The sequence below is a fragment of the Dioscorea cayenensis genome, chromosome 7, assembly GCF_009730915.1.
Source record: "Dioscorea cayenensis subsp. rotundata cultivar TDr96_F1 chromosome 7, TDr96_F1_v2_PseudoChromosome.rev07_lg8_w22 25.fasta, whole genome shotgun sequence".
Classification (NCBI taxonomy): domain Eukaryota; kingdom Viridiplantae; phylum Streptophyta; class Magnoliopsida; order Dioscoreales; family Dioscoreaceae; genus Dioscorea; species Dioscorea cayenensis.
In genome coordinates, this window is record NC_052477.1 from 16,941,161 (window position 1) to 16,959,040 (window position 17,880).

Below are 17,880 nucleotides of genomic sequence, written 5' to 3' on the forward strand. Positions count from 1 at the left end.
TTTATCATACCGACGGAATTTGAATAGCGACTTGGGAATAGCCGTCGGAATGATTCCGTTGCTAAGTCCGTTGCTAAATATTTATAGCAACGGAAATGTAGTTCTTTGCGACGGAAAAATCCGTTGCCTATTCCTGTATTTCTTGTAGTGAATGATCACTCTTCAGCACTGCAACACTAAGGATCAACTTGAGGACATTTTTACAAAACCGTTACCAGCAAAAAAGCACAAAGAGTTCCGAGCTCAAATGGGGGATTCACATGCTTCAATCAAGGGGGAGTGTTGATGGTGATGGATGAGTGAAGAAGATGTGGGTTATCGGCATGGAGGGTCGCAGGGTAAGGCTGGCAACCATGCTTGGGGATGGCTGCAGGTGATTAGGACCATGCTGAGAATGGAGAGAGTAAAGGGTAACTATACTAGGGGCAAGAAAGTCAATCTAGATAAGTTAGTGGCATATTATTTTATAGTATCTATGTTTTAAGGTTGCTAACCAATGAGGTTAAAGTTAAGCAGGTTGACTGACCAATGGGTTAGAACTAATATCTTTGTCCTTTTTGACGTTTTGGTCTGTGTATTATGCTAGTATATTAAAAGGGTAATGGAAGACCAAGTCAGCTGATCTGAGAGTGACTTTCTCTCATACTCTGTGTATCTTTTTAGTTACCAAACTTTTCTCTTCTCTATCTTCTTCTCAAAATCCTCAAGGTGTAGCAGGTGAGGCTGAGTTGCGCTCCAACACCAAGAACCATAACCATCTCCGACCCAACCATATGCTTCCCTCCCAAAATTTTCAAAATCATCGTCTTCCTAGAACCACTAGACCAGACGAGCAAAAAATGATTTCCGCCATGGAGGGTGAGTGAAAACCCATTGATGAGTGGGAAAGACCCCGGTGGTGGGTGGCCATCGATCACCGGGTACGTGAAGCTAAGGTCCTTGATCTCCACCATTGTGCTCCTCTCGTTGGTGATCACTCCTCCCATGGCTCCAGCTTCTTACTGAGCTCTGAGATAGGTAGCCCAATGGCCACAAATACCTGCATTGGAGTCTCAATCATGCTCCCGAAGATGTCACAAACAGCAATGCAATTATTAATCTTACCGAGCTTCAAAACATCTTGCACCATCCTTGCCCATTGTAGCTCTGTTATACCATTATCATCACCATCGTCACCATCTTTGTCCTTGTATTTGTAGATGACTGCAAGGATCTCATGAGGGAGTAGAACACCGGTGGCAATCTTGGCCTTGCCTTTCTTCACATCCTCAAGGGAAGTTTGAGAAACGATCGTTGTCATGCTTCTTGAATGTATTGTTGTAGTTGTTCATGGTGACAGATACCACGCCATTATATGACAGGGTGTTCCATTGCCTTGAGCTCATGAAAATCTCTGGTAGCTGGAGAACTTTACGGAGAGGGACGAGAACTTCATGGCGGAGTCAGTCACGAGTCATGGTAGGCATAGTGGCACTCATCGATCTTGGCGTACTCAAGGTTGGACTCTTTGGGAAAGACCCGGTGAGCGATGCTCTCACAGAGGAGGGTTGTGAGATCGAAGAATTAACTGAGAAATGGGCTTGGCGGCGAGATCGATCCTGTTGAACTTCTCATTCTTCAGTTGGTTAAGATCGAAGCCCAAGAGCTTGGTGAAGAACTCTAGGATGCTGTCCTGGAGGAATTGGTAGGCTGGATCACCGGCATAATGGTCAATGGCTCAGATTGCGAGCTTGATTTTCTTCTCGTGCCTCTACTTCCTAACTTTCTCGATCTCAATCTTCACTTTGGTAAGCTCGGCGGCAATAGCAGCAGCGAGTCTGCATGCAACAATGATTGACAGCGGTGGCAGCAATGGCAGGTGACAGCAGCAGCATCTGATTTTCTTTATGTAAATATGGGGAAGAGATGTCAGCATCTTCTTCTTCTCTTCTTTTTTTCTTTAGATCTTCTTTCTCTTTTCCTTTTTTCTTCTCGCTAAATTATTCTTCCTTTTTTTCTTTTCTTTTTCTCCCTCAATTCCCCTGGTCTTTTTTTTTTCTCCTCCTCTTTTAAAAGCTTCTCTTATTCTTATCCTTAATCCCCAAAACCCTCCCGAAGAATCGCAGTGAATCAAACAAAAGGAGATTAGATCAAATTTGAAATTTTAAAGTTTCTAATTTGAAATTTTAATTGTTTTAATATAATTTTTTAATTTAATTTTTTTTCTCAAAATTCAATTAAACCAATTTGCCTCGGGATATGTGTTTGATTACTTTAGGATTTGTAGTTTCTCATGTTGTCGCAAGATTTGTTCTCAGGTTATATGAAATTTAGGATCGCCTCGAGATGCATATTTGGGCTATCCTAAGATTTGAGATTGCCTCGAGATATGTGTTTCTCAAGGGCAATCTTGATATTTGGATTTATTCCTCGAGATAAATTCTAAGGGGCAATTTTGTAATTTATATTTTATTATTATTTTATTATTTGTATTTTTTATTTGCCTTGGGATTTGTATTCTAGTCCAAGACAACCAAATAATTTATTTTAAAGGGAAAATCCAAATTCAATTAAGATTAGGACATTTAAATTTAAATTCTAAATATATCCATGATTAAGATATATTTAAATTTTAATTAAATTGGGATTTGGGTTCTATTAGGACATATGTTATATTATTTATATATAAACAAATGCCCCCTTCCTACTTTTCGTACGGAATTTTCTTTGATGAGATTGACTGAGAGAAGTAGGAATCCCAACCCTTTCTTTTTGTCATGACCAATACCTCTCAACATGTTTGGGATATGGCCCAAAATTGCAATGAGGTCCCCTAAGGTCAACCCTTCATGTGCCACACTCCTATCTTTGATTTTTGAAGCCGAACCCGCAATCATATATGAAGGAGGAGGACAATCAGAGTGGGTGAAGTGCTATCCAAATCGTATAGTTATTGCCAAATTATCCACAAACCATTGGTTTGAGGACTGCTTGACTGATTCAATTTGTTTGAAGCCTGAAGGAGAAATAAAGGATTTGAAGACGTTTGAAACCTTCGGATCTAGAATCATCAATCACCATCCAGGATGGAGGTGTAGGGAGCCTATCCAAAATAGTTTGATTGATCTTCCGTATTATACAGAGTGGGCCAAGTACATGGTCAATAACTACTCCAAGGAATAATCTGAAGCAGAGTTGGTGAGCGGGATTGTGGCTTCAGTTGGCCACTATGACTGTGACTTGAATTTCTATAAAGCATTAATAGAACTATGGTGTCCCGAAACTAATACATTCCGCTTCTTGCATGGAGAAGTTGGAATTTCATTATTGGATATCAACGAATTTGGAGGACTTCCAATTACCAGAGATATCTATAACGAAGTCATACCTCCTATTGGCATAATCTCCCGAAGGCATAACCCTGAATTTTCTGTTTTGAGAAATCTTTTTGACAATTTTTCAATGGCTCTCAAGACGAAGTGCCAACAAAGATGTATTTTTGAAAATTGGGTGGAGTTTTTTAGGAAGTCAAGACATAGTTCCCGTTATAGGATGGCTTCTAATCCTCGTCCAAAGCCCATTTTCAAAGCAGATTTAGTTGATTTTATAGCAGTTTGGATTTGCTTTTTTATTATGCTGGGTACTCACAAGGTGATTAGACTGGAGTTTTTATGATGGCATGCAACATTGCGCATGGGAGGAGAGTAGCTTTTGCCCCCGCAGTGCTAGCACGCTTATATGTGGGCTTAAATACCATGGGTAATCGCAGGAGAGGGCCTGGATTTTCTACCACAGTATTCCCTGTTCACTTTTTGTATGCTTGGGCTGGTTATTATTTCTGGAGCATATATCTGAAGAGGAAAATAGACAATAATACCTCTAGTATCGCTAAGTTGCTGAGAATACCAAAGATGTTACAATTTATGAATTCCACCTCAACTTCGTTTGTCAATCCTGGGTATGTGAGGAAATTCATCTGACATGAAGGCAATTTCATATCTCGCCCTTTCTCATTCATGCATCATAATAACAAGGTAGTGCAAGATTCCAGATACCTTGCTGGGCCCGAAATATTGGATTCAAATACCATGGAATATGTAATGAATCTTCGTTGTGGCGTTCTTCCGCTTCGCTGTGCAGGAGATCTTTTTGCAGAACCTTATAATCCTCACCGATTTGGGCTCCAATTTGGATACGATTAGCATACTCCGGCTTATATTGATGTTCCTAGGAGGGCTTCCTCTCTCAGTATTCTTGCGGGGTACTGGCTTCATCTTTCTCACCAGAAAACGTCTAGCTCATTCTACATCCCTGAGCATGACAGAGAAGGGAGACTTATAGTTATCTATGCACAGAAATGGTTAAGGACTGTTGAAGCCTTTTTCCAATAGAACTATTCATCTTTGATCCAAGATGACTTCAGAGACAAGAGAGCCATTAATAGGAAGCGAGGGCAATCTTCGAAGAGCCACAGATTTATCAATGAGAGTATATTCATTGATCACACTGACCCTACTGGTAACAAAATTGTTCCAACAAAGCGGCAAAGAACTGAATGTATGTCAACCTTATTTATTCATTTATCTAATTTTCATTATTAGTATTATATATATTTTTTTAAAAAAAGAAAAAAGTAGGCTTTCCTTTATTTCTTCATGATTTTCTTCCAATGATTTTTTTTTTAGTTCAGAAATCTTAAAAAGTTCTTCTTTTTTTCTGGCGTTTTTTTCAATTTTTTTTTAAAATTCAAAAATCTTAAAATTTTCTTTTTTTCTCAATATTTTTTTATTTTTTATTTTCTAGCGATTTTTTAACGATTTTTTAAAATTAAAAAATTTCAAAGATTTCTTTTATTCACGATTTTTTTATTCTAAGTCTACCTTTGTAGCTTCACACTTTTTATTTGACTCAAAGTCTAAATTTCGACTCAAAGTTTTACTTTGTAAATTTCATAAGATTTTTGTTTGACTTAAAATTCAGAGTTTGTTATTTGACTCAAAATATTTGGTCAACATGCATACAAATTCGTGACACCTCATTGGACAATGTTAGGGTTATCCACAATCCTCCGAGGATTGATGACGTTTCTCCATCAGGTCTAGAGATGCACATGAGCTCTCATATTGGTAAGAAATATCTTTTTCTCTTTCTCCTTCTCTTTCACCTATACATTTTTAATGAACTTGATGACATCTTATCTCCAGAGCAAGTAAACACACAAGGTTTAAGTGTTAGCGCTGAGGAGAACACTACAGTCGGCGACAATGTTGGGATGGAAGAAAATATTGAAGTAGAAGAAAATATTGGGATGAAGAAGCTCTTTCTGATCCACTACAAGGTGTTGCTATTATTATTATTATTATTATTTTTTTTTAACCTCATGACATTTTTCTTTGCACATTAACCCTTTGAGTTCCTATGAATTTAAGGATTTATGCAACTAAGACATCTAACTTTTTTCTACTTTTTCACATTTCTTCAAAATTTGCAAATAACCCCAAAACTTTCACATTTTCATATTTTCCATTGTTTTTTCAATTAAACCCTCTAGCTTTCATATTTTCATACATTTTCACAATTTTGCTATGTGTCCTCAAATATTTTTATTTTTTTTCACATTTCTCCAAAGATTTTGCAACAAAGCCACTATTTTATTTTATTATTATTATTATTATTATTATTATTATTATTATTTATCCCTTTTCATTCCTCATCCATTTTTTATAACTTTTTAATAACTATTTTTTCCATTTTTTCCAATTTTTTTGAGCATGTCGTACATTCTCTTTCAAATATGAATATATTGGAAAATATATATGATTTGAATCATGTGCACATGGAACATAGCCAAACATGCACTTATAAGAATCAGAAATCATGCTTCAACGTTTTTTTTTCTTATTTTCTTATCATTTTCTTTTCACCCCTTATTATTTTAAAGTTTTTTTCTTTTAGGGGATACACCGGTTGCCTTGGAAAATGAGCTACCGCAGAACCCGCCAATAATCCAAGAAGTTTTTGCGGATAATGATTTTCGTTTTTTCAGCTACTCAAGTGAATGAAAGTACTTCATCTTTTAATCAAACTTCTTCGGCAAATTTCATAAGAGATGTCCCCTCTTCAATGGAGAAATTGGAGAGTGATGGCAGAAATGCTGATGTTTGGAGCACACCTCATGATAGCAAAAATGCTAACATTGAAAGCCCGCCTCATGATAGCGGTAACGTTGATGTTGACAACACATTTTCAGCAGCATAGAATGAAGGTTTTATTTATTTATTTATTTTTTGCACGAATCAACGTGTATATATATATATATATATATATATTATTTTCTTCTCTCTTTTTTTTAGTCGTTAAAGAAATTTCCAAGAACATTCATACTCCCACTGAGGAATTGGAAAATGGTGGCTCTAACGTCGACATTGCAAGTTTGCCAAAACATGCCCAAGGTTTTTTTTTGATTTTTGTTTTTTATATATATATATATATATATATATTAACATGAATATTGACAATCTTTCTTTGGAATTTTAGTTGCTCAAAAGGATGACAACTCCCCGCCTTCAAGACAAGGTCCTTCTCATGTTCCTATAACAGGATTGGAAGGTGAGGGCGTTAATACCAATGTCGGACTTACAACATCGTCTAAGAAAGGTCAAGGTGTTTTTTTTTTCGAATGTCAAAATTTATTTGTGTATTCTCTTTGTAGGTCCAAAGAATATACCAAATGTAGTGTTACACCTGCGAGACAAGATTATCAACAATATCAAGTCCCTGAACTATCACAACTACGAAAGCATTATCAATAAAGTGAAGGAGTCAAAATTACTTTTTGAACCTTTCAACATTGATTTGACTAGTCTGGAGCCTTTCATAGAGAGGGTCGCTCGATGTGTAGCCTATGCTAAAGAAGCCTCAGAGGATCCTAATGTTCAAGCTCGTATTCGTAGTCAACAAGACAAGACATGCGTGCATGAAAGAACTTTGGCACTTGAGCGTCTAAACAAACTCTGGACAGACTGGACTACTGACATAAATGCGAATAAGGAGGAATATCAGAAACTTGCTGAGAGGAACATCAACTTCAAGCCGAGCTTTGTGAGATTTGAGGTACAATGAAGACTCTAGGTGAAAAGATAGTGGCTTCAACGAACTTGTTTGAATCTTTCGAGCCGACACAAGCGGACCTTCAAAGTTGCGTTGGATGAGGCTAAGACACAGCTTGCTGAGGATCGAGAAGATAACTCGGATACTCATCTTAATGCTATTTTCACAAAATGGCTTGATGAGTTGGAAGAAACAAAAGAATCATTGTTGAAATTTACTAGCCATTAAAGAAGCTTTTCCTTTCTTAGTTTGCTTTCCTAGTTTGTTTATGCTTTGGTAATTGGTTTTAAGACATTGATTATTAACAGTTGATTTGAGTAAACCTTAGCTCTTTTCTTTTATCTTTTTTCATGTCTCTTTGTTTTTAATAGAATACCTGGAGAATTGAAATCATGATTTTCTCTTCTTCTTCTTTTTTTTTTGTTTGTTTGTGTTTTATTTGGAAAACACAAGGACTGATGTATTTGTCTCAGGAAGCATGCTTAATTGTGCATGAATGGTCTATGTGGAGCCAGACGTTCCGCCATAGACAAACACATGCCTCTTTATTTCATTGAATGAATTTTAATACAAAAATGAGTTTAGTACAAAAATGCATGAAAATGAATGTTTTTGCCTCGGGAAATACATTTAATTGTACATGACAATTCTACCCTTATGAGGGACCAGACGTTCCGTCATAGGCAAACACTTTTACATTAAACATAGTATTTCTTCAGGAAACTGCCGTTGATGGGCGGCATCAGTCTTTCTCCATTGACATTAATAAGTTGATACGCGCCCCCTTCGTAGACGATCTCCTCAATATAAGGGCCTTCCCAATTTGCTTTGAATTTCCCCCGGCCTTTTTGTTGGTGATTATGGGTCTTTTGAGGACAAGGACCATCTTTCCTTTTGTAAAAGTTCGAAAACGAGCCATCTTAATGTAGGCTTTAGATATTTTTTGCTTTGTAGACTTCAAGATTCTGTTGCACCCCTAACCTTTTTTCATCAAGAGAGTCCAACTCATCGAAGCGGAGTTGAACATTATCTTTATTAGTGATTTCATTTTGCACTGCCATTCCTAGGGAGGGTATCTGGATTTTGAGAAGTACGACCGCTTCAGTTCCAAATACCAAAGAATACATACTGCATTGTGTAGGTAGTGCGATATGCCCATAGCTTCTCTGAGAGTCTTTCATGCTAATACTTTTAGTTCTTGGACATTGCTTTCTTCAACAACTTTGAGAGGGTTTTGTTGAATGCTTCTGCTAACCCATTTGCTCTAGTGTTATAGATGGAGGTATATCTCCTATCTATTTTATGATGCTGTGTGAATCTCTCGACCTTGAAGATTTGAAAGTGGGGCCGTTGTCTGAAATAATTCTTCTTGGAGTCCCAAATATGTATAAAATGTTTTCCCTAAAGAATTTGAGGATATTCTTAGTCTTGACTTCTCTCAGCGGGATTGGTTCTGCCTATCTGGAAAAGTAATCTTTTGCAGCCAATATAAACCGATGTCCCAAAGACGATGGTGGTTCGATAGGACCGACTACATCCGTTCTCCATATCTCAAAGGGCCATGATGAGGCTATGGGGTATAAAGAATTTGGATGTTGATGAATAAAATCTCTATGTATCTGGTATAAGTAACACAGTCTAGCATAATCGATGCAGTCCCTGAACATGGTTGACCAATAATATCCCAAGCGTTTGATCTTAAGTCACATCTTGGGTCCGAATTGGTGCGCACCACATATCCCGGAATGTACATCATGCATAATAACTTCTTGGGTTCTTCATATGAGAGGCACCGCAGGAGTAGTTGATCATATGACCTATGGTATAATATATCATTTATAAGGATGAATCTTAGGGCTCTTCACTTTATCTGAAGACCTTTTGATTTATTCTCTGGGATTTTATCATATTTCAAATATTCTATGAACGGTTGCCTTCAATCTTTCCTTAGCATTTCGAGAGTGAAGACTTCTGCTTTGCCCCCAGCACTTTCCTCTTTGACTTCATCAGGGATCGTACTAATGGGTCTTATATTTCTTATGGTTATATGGATTTATTTGTAGTTTGGTTTCGCCAGCTCCTTTGCTACTTTCGCCAAAGAATTAGCTTCTCCATTTTCTGATCTTGAAATCCCTCCTCAACTGTACATGGGGAATTCTTTTCATCAGATTTCTGACCTTCTTGTAAAATTTAAGAAATTTACGTTTGTATATCTTATAGTCTCCTTTGACTTGCTTAAGAATGAGTTGTGAGTCTCTAAATATGTGTTTGTCTTGGATCCCCATTTTAATTACCAGTTCCAAACCAGCTATGAGAGCTTCATATTCTACCTCATTGTCTGTACATGGCTCCTTAAGGGAGGGAGCATATCTGAGGATTCTTCTTTCTGGTGTGACAAACACGAGTCCTATCCTAGCTTTGATTTGTGGCATTTGGGACATGGGTGCCGACTTTATAGATGACGTTCCATCAAAGTATAGTCCCCACCTTGCCTCTTCCACTGTTAATGTCTCTTCGTTAGGGAGATAAAGATTAAGTGGTGAATCATCAAGGAGAGGATGTGTTGCTAGAAAGTCTGCCAGCGCTTAGCCTTTAATAGCATTCTATGGAGTATATGTTATGTCAAATTCCATCAGAATCAATGCCCATTTTGTGAGTCTTCCCGTAAGCAACAGCCTCGTCATAAGGTATTGGAGTGAATCTATTTTAGATGTAAGTATTACTTTATGCGCTAGCAAGTACTGTCTCAATTTCTTGACTTCAAACACCAAAGCTAGGCAATGTTTTTTAATTGGCGTGTATTTACTCTCAGCCTCGTCATAAGATAATATAATGCATTTTCTTTGCTTTCTTCATTATTCTTGGCCAACATAGCTCCCAAAGACCCTTCCAATGCGACAGTATATAAGATCAGAGGCTTTCCATAAATCAAGGCTACCAGTACTAGTGGATTCAGCAAGTACTATTTGATGTCTTCAAAAGCTCTCTGGCATTTATCATCCCATTTGAAAGACACATTTTTCTGGACCAGTTTAGATAAGGGATTGCATCTTCCAGAGTGATTGGAGATAAATCTTCTGATATATGTTAAACACCATTAGAAGGAGCGCAACTGCTTTAGTGTCTAAGGAGGTGGCATTTCTAGGATTGCCTTTATCTTGGAAGGATCTATCTCTATTCCCTGATGCCTCATGATAAAGCCTAAGAATTTCCCAGAGAGGACTCCAAAAGCACACTTCATGGGATTCATTTTCAACTTGTATTTTCTGAGGCTTGTGAAAACTGTCCTCAGACTGTCAAGATGCTTGTCTTTGGAATTTGTTTTAACCACAAGATCATCCCCATAGCATTCGACAACTTTGTGAATTAAATCATTAAATATTTTGGTCATAGCCCTTTGATATGTCGCTCCCCCATTCTTCAGTCCGAACGACATTACCCTATAACAATAGATGCCCATGGGTGTTCAGAAAGCGGTATTCTTCTGATCATCCGAATGCATTTTAATTTGATTGTATCCAGAATATCCATCCATAAAGGATAACATCTCGTGCCTCGAGGTGTTGTCGATCATGATCTCCATAAGTGGAAGGGAAAAATCATCCTTGGGACATGCCTTGTTCAGGTCTCTAAAGTATACACATATCCGTATTTGCCCATTCTTCTTTTCACAGGGACTATACTAGCTACCCAAACATGGTATTTCTCTTCTCTAATAAAATATGCTTCAATCAGCTTCTTTGTCTCTTCTATCACCCGTTCTTCTAGGTCAAACTTCATTTTCCTCGGTGCCTAAAGTAGCATTAGGATTAATGGCCAATCTGTGAACAGCTACCACATCATCTAACCCTGCCATTTCATTATAATCCCAAGCAAAGCAGTCAATATGCTCCTTCAAAAGAGCCTTAAATGATGTTTTTTCTTCTTCTGATATATGTGCACTTAGGAAATTCGGCCTTGTGTCCTCATCGCTTCCCATGTTGATTTCAACCAACTCATCAATTGTTTCTTGCCCCTCGTCTTCTAGTTAGAGTGGTGCATTCTTCATCTTGATTTCTTCTTCTTCCTCCTGAAATGTTACCATGTAACATGAGTACTTGGAAGACTCAGAGTAACCTATTCCTCTCTTATCCACATGTGCAGGATCCGACAGTCAACGAAAGCTCTGATGTGACTTCCTTGTCACTTAATTTTGTTCCCAACCCTCTCAACTATCGTCCTGAGCTTGTCGAGGTAATGGCTTGGGAATTTTATAGGTTGAACTTCATTATCTTCTATTTCTTCAATATTTATGATATCATTATTTAAGATCTTTTTGCTCTTGTCTTTGTAAAAGAGAATACCTCTCACTTTTTCATGCTGAGCTGCCACATAAAATGTCTTTAGATGCTCAACTGTATTTATATTCAAATCATCCAAGGATTTGTGTAGTCTATTAGGAATCCTCGTAATGTACAACACATTTTCATGAGCAGATCTTTAAACTTGATCCTTACTTTGGTGTATATCCGCATCACTTTCATCTTCTGATGACTCAATATCACTACCAAATTGAGGTGGTGCTAGTTCTTTTTTTTGGAGTACAGGAATAGTTTTGGCTATCTTAATCAAAGACTCTTCTCCTGGGCTTGGCAATTTATCCCCTTTGATTGATTTGCCCCCTTTGGATGTGCTAAGATAATACCTCGCATTCTCATAGTGTATTTCATGGATGCCAAAGGGTTGGATCTCTCCATCAATTCTGATCTCTTCCCCATCCACCAGGTACTTTGCGCATTGATGAAGTGTTGAAGGGACCAGCTAGTTCTCATGGATCCATGACTTTCCTAAGAGTGCTTTATAGGAAGCATCAGCCAATTACATGGAATTTCACGTAAGATGATATTTTTCCAAATTAAATGGGGGGAGTGATCAATCCTAATGCCTTTTGGCTATACTGATTGAAACCCTGGATGATGATCTTCACTGGAGATAAGTGGCATCTTTCAAGAGCTAATGTTCGAAGAGTGTTGATGGTCATTAAATTTAAATAAGACCCTGGAACAATCAAACCCAGTTGATCTTTACTCCATCACAAAATCCTGTCACATATAGCGGTTTGTTGTGTGTTGTAGTCCCAAGCAATAGATCTTCATCTATGAAGGACACTGAAGATGTATGGAATGCATATAGGGCTTCTTTCATGTTGACCTCAGCGATGTATGCTTGATACTCCTTGGGATTTTATAGAGCATGTACTAAAGACTTCCTGACTTCAGTTGACATCATCAATGCATCATACATACTGAGGAGTGCTGGGACCATCTTCAAATGTGCCAAAATGTTATAATTTGGGTTTTTCGAGGGTTTTTTTGGGGAAACATTATCTTCAATTATCTTCACTTTATCTTGGTTATTTGAACTGGGAGTCTATCTTGGTTGAAGTGTCTTCCTAGTTCTGAGCTGCATCTGATGTACACATTGTGGTATCTCATCTTCCTCATCAGGGAAGTTCAGTTTGTCTTCTGAATCATCATGAATGGCTATAGCATAACATTCACGTCTTTCTTCAAAGTAGTCCTCTATGAGTGTCAAATTTCCCATGGAAACCTGTCTTTGCAACCATTTTTGGAAAGCTTGATATTCTTCTACGGTGTGTCCTCAAAGCCGGTGATATTGGCAGTAGTTTGGATGGCTATCAAAATGCATCACTCATGGCCTTTTAGGTCTAGGAAATTCCAATCTTTTTTCCATGGCTTGATCAAAGAACTCTTTCCTCTTATATCTTTTGATAAATCTTTCTTTAGCATTTGTTGCTTTGGCGGGGAGACAGGGAGAATCCAAGACCTCACGAGACAAAAATTTTTCTCCGATGATTTTTGAGGGGTGCATCTGGATTTGTCCCATGACATCTTCGATATGTAACACTGACCTACTATTGAGGACTCCTCGTTACCACTGTAAATGAAAGCGAGGGATGTCTTGACTGCAAGCTTTCCTCAAGACCTTATATTTTGGGGTCTTCTGGGTATAATATAGTTTTTTGGGCTTTATTTGTTGGTAAGTCTCCAAGAGCTTGGCATTTGTCTTCTTTACTCTCTCCCTGTATGTTATCTTCTTTCTTTGCTTCTTGTTGATATAGAGCCGGCCATAATAGCTATATGACTCTTCTGGTTCAGAAAAACTATCATATTCATCATTGCCATCATCTTCTGGGTTATATAGAGGGTATCATTCTCCCGAAATAACACTTCAAGTCTTTACTTGTGCATTTTCTTTATTTTCATCAACTTCCTTAGCTAATTCCCCGAGTAATTCTTCAACTTCTTCGGAAAAATAGTCTCTGAGGGTAATCTGAACCCTTTCCTTCTATTCATACTCATCAAAGGTCTCTGTATATTTCTCAATTATGGATTTCTTATGCTTTGATTGTTCGTGCTTTTGCGATCTCTTCTTGTTCTTCTTCTTTGACTGTTTTGTCTAGTGATCTTTAGGAGGTTCTTAAGAGCGTTTCCAAGAGATCCTTGGGAGTTTAGCCAACCTTTTCAACATTTTTATTGATCTTTTGGATATAAATACTTCTCATAAATCTTCTGGAACAACAAAAGCTTTATCATCTTCTGTCGATGGAAGTATTACCTTATTGGCAACCACTATGACTTCTATTTGTGATGATCTCTCTGGGTTTAGGGTAGTCACAAAGCGTGTATGTTCAGCTAGTTACTCAGAAAAAATGTTCATTGAGAGGGTGATTTTTCCCTCTTTGTATTGTCGCTCAACCCAATCCTTGAAAATATAACAATCCTCTATTGTACACCCCAGCACCCTATGATATGGACAGTAATTGGGGTGGTCCTTCTTGCTTTGCTCTTCAGGCCTTTTGCCTTCAAGGAGTTGCAGACCTTCTCTTACAGCATCTTTGAAGATCTTGTATACTTTATCTCTTCTGAAGGAATACTTCTTATTCATCCTATCCTTCAAGGAAGGAAGAGGTCTTGATTCGTTTTCAGTAATACCTAAGCCAGGAGCTTGTTCCAGCTTATGGGGCTCGGCCACGACTTTCCCTTTCTCAATGTTAAAGGTTGTAAAAGTGTATTTGACGCCTTCTGTCCTCTTGGATTTGTTTCTATCATTCCTTGAAGTGGTCTGGAAATTGGACAACACCATCGCGTTGGTCCTTTCCAATTTTTTAGCTTGTGAGATTAAGTCTTGGAATATAGTGATACCAGATGTACTCAAGAAAGCTGACATCTAACTATCAATGTTCCCGAGCAGTAATCCCCTAATCTAGTGGTTGTTCACATTTAGTGCTAAAATTCCGCCATCTCATAATGTAATCAACCACTTTTTCATCTTTGTATTGACGAGTGGCTGCAAGGTCAGGAATTGTGATTTTGTCACTTATACCCCGAAACCGTACTTGAAAGGCATCTTTCAGCTACTGCCATGTTTGAATTGACTCAGGTTGTAAATTCGCATGCCATTCAAATGCTACTCCTGCGAGACTTGCAGAGAACTGTTTGAGGAGGAGTGATGGCTTCGACTTGTATCTCCACAGGCCATCACAAAATGAGCCAAGTGTTGGTCAGGATTGCTAATCCCTGTAAATTGCTTGAATTAAGGAATATTATATCCCTTGGGGTAGGGCACCAGGTCATGGTAGCTGGGATATGGCTTGTCTCTATCAGCCCTTGTCTTAATTCCTTTGACTTGGTTTAATTCAGCAACTACCATTCGCTACATCTTTTCCCAAGTCATTACAGTTGATTGTTCCTGAACAGGAACAAAAGAGGTTCTCCTATGTTCCACCGCCCTGAAGGTTTCCTTTGGATGAGGCGTTGGATTTCTTAACCTCTGCATTTGTCCAGGCCAATTCTTCGTAGGAAACCACGGGGCTACCCCTTGCTCAACTGGCCTAAGGGCTTCTCTCGGCTGTCAGGTTGGACTCCTCAATCTTTCCGCTTGTTTGGGTCAATTTTCTATTAGGATTTTGATTTGTTTCTGCATTTGTAACATTGACTCCATCAACGTTGCCAAGTTGTTATTGAGTTTTTGATATTCAGCATCACTGTGTCCCTTTTAAGGAACAAAGACATGTTCATTCTCTTCATCTTCATTTAGAGGATATACTTCCTTGTGTTTCCTTGCCATATGGAGTGGTGAAAGGTTAGTCCTTATCCCTTGCTCCTCATGTGGTGGCACGTGGCTAGAACCTTCTTCTCCATTCAAGGAGTCTGCCGCTCTTTTACGGGATCTTATAACAGGTCCCGGTTGTTCTTGTTCAAGTGCGGGATCTCCTTGCTTCAGTGACTCATCCGACAAGTGTGTACTTTCGCATCTGCATTAGATATTTCTTCATCTTTCACTTTCCTTCTCCATTGAAATTTAGAATAGAAAATCTTGGGTTGATTTCTTGTCAGAGTTAAACAGTCAAACACTGTCTTCTGTACTTTTGAAATTAATTTTCTCTTTTTTGGATAAAATTCTTTTGGCCTTATCTTCTCTGACTGCAGTTTTTTTGATTTTGTATAAGTCTTGTAAAGATTCTGACCAAACGAATTCTTGTGATAAGACTTTGGAGGTCTACCAACCTTGTTTTCATTCAGTTGGGGACGCAAGTCTGGGGTAGTTGCGATCTTCTTCACTAACTCAAGAGGTTCAAATGAGTTATTGAAGGTACCCATTTGATTATTTTTGTGTCCATGGAATGACACAAAATCCAGCCATTGTTTTGGAATTTTGATTTTTCTTTATGTGAACCTTGAAAACACACTTTTCTTCTGTGGTGTGTCTTCATCAAATGAATGGAAAATTCCACTTTCCTGCCCCTTTGCTGTAATGGTAAAGGTGGGTTCATCATCATCATCATCATCCATAGGAATTACCCTTTTAGGGTGGGATAGCCTCTTGAATGCAGATACTCTTGGTAATTTCCTGATAGCAACGTCCTTGCCAGTTGCAGGAATAATCACATTGGGGTGATGACCTTTCGATGGAAGCCACCGGACCGGTAGGTTCTCCTCCAAAAGTGTAGGTCTCCATACAAACTGCACCGACTCAGATATCGTACTGAAGCTCAGATCAGCTCCTACTGCTCCGGTGTTGAATATGCAGTTAGGCAATTGAACTTCAGTTCCTTCGCCAAGGAAAATGGTGAGTTTCGGGCTTCCAGAGATAGTTGAGTTCTTGAGTGCCATTTCTTCTTCTTCTTCTTCTTCTTCTTCTTCTTCTTCTTCTTCTTCTTCTTCTTCTTCTTCCCTTCTATAAAAAAAATCAACAATATTAGATTTCTTTAACATGATGTAGAAACAATGCCTCTACTTGTACTTTTGCCTCAAAGATGGGAGGAGGAAATGGGTCCCACTGGGCGTGCCAGAATTTGTGAGATCGAAAATATGCGTCTGGCATCATGTCTATGAAGAAGACATTAGACGGCACATTGAAGCACAAATATCATATTTGTTTCGTGGGTTCTTCCATTTCTAATAGAGACAAGACTCTATTATTAATTACCCCAGACAGTATCTTGGGAACCTCCGATTAAGGGTTAAAGTACAAGTAAAAGTCAAGAAAATTTACAAATTATAAATCTTATTATTTAGTATATATATATATATTCATTACATCCTTTATATGTGAACATATAATTTATATATATATATATATATATTAGAAATCGCCTCTGCCTCGAAATGAGCCTTCTTGCCATTGTTTTGGAATGAGCAGTATTGTTGCTGTCTCTTGGAATGATTATTTGTTTTTATCATTTCTTCCTAATGGGAATTTTAATCATTGACTAACCCATGCTGTTGCTTTGGATCGAAAGAAGTGTTGTTCGAATGCTGAGGAATACCAAGCCTGATATATATCTGAGCAAGTTTTGACTGCCCGTGACAAGTTATCATTGATCAATCACAACATTTATGACTTGTAAATTACTCTGTAGAGAACCCACTTCTTACTTGTTACTGTGTTACTAAATAAGCACCGTCCACTATTCTGTTATACAAATATATACATATATATATATATCCATGTTTATATGCCTCTCTTATGGTAAGCCATGCACTTTTGAATTTATATATATATATATATATATATATTTATATACCTTCCAAATGACAACAAATTTGCAAATTGAAAGTGCACAAGTATATATATCTGCATGCATGTATCTCATTATATTTGTTCATTTCCATGTGCATAGTGGTCCCTGCCTTTATACATTCATCTCATTTTAAAAAAACTCCATGTGTATCTATTATGTAGTGGGACCCATTCTTTTGAATTTATTTATTTTATATATTTTTTTATTTTATAATTATGCACGTATGCATGCTTCTCATTTTCTTATTTTTATTTTATTTTTTTTTTTCGTTTTTTTTTGTTTTTGTTTTTTATATTTTTCCATGCACGTATGCATGATTCTCTATATATTTTTTCCATGCACGCATGGATGCTTCTCATCATTTATTTATTTATTTATTTACAACATTCAAACTCTCTAGCAAGTTCCCTTGGCAACAAGTCCTTGAGCCATGGCCGGAATCGACAATGCCGGAGTCGTTCCCTTCCTCGTCGTGCATATCACGCTGCAAACATTAGCAAATCAAAGAGCTTCCCTCAGTTTCTCTTCATTCTAATAGAGAGACCTATCCTTTGCCAATGAAACCAGAAGGCTTCCAACAAATGCATCACCAGCTCCTGTTGTATCTATTGTCTTCACTTGAAATCCTTCCACTCTTCCTTTGCATTCCTTGATAAAGTATCTACATCCTTTCTCTCCATCGGTCACAACAAGCAACTCCAATC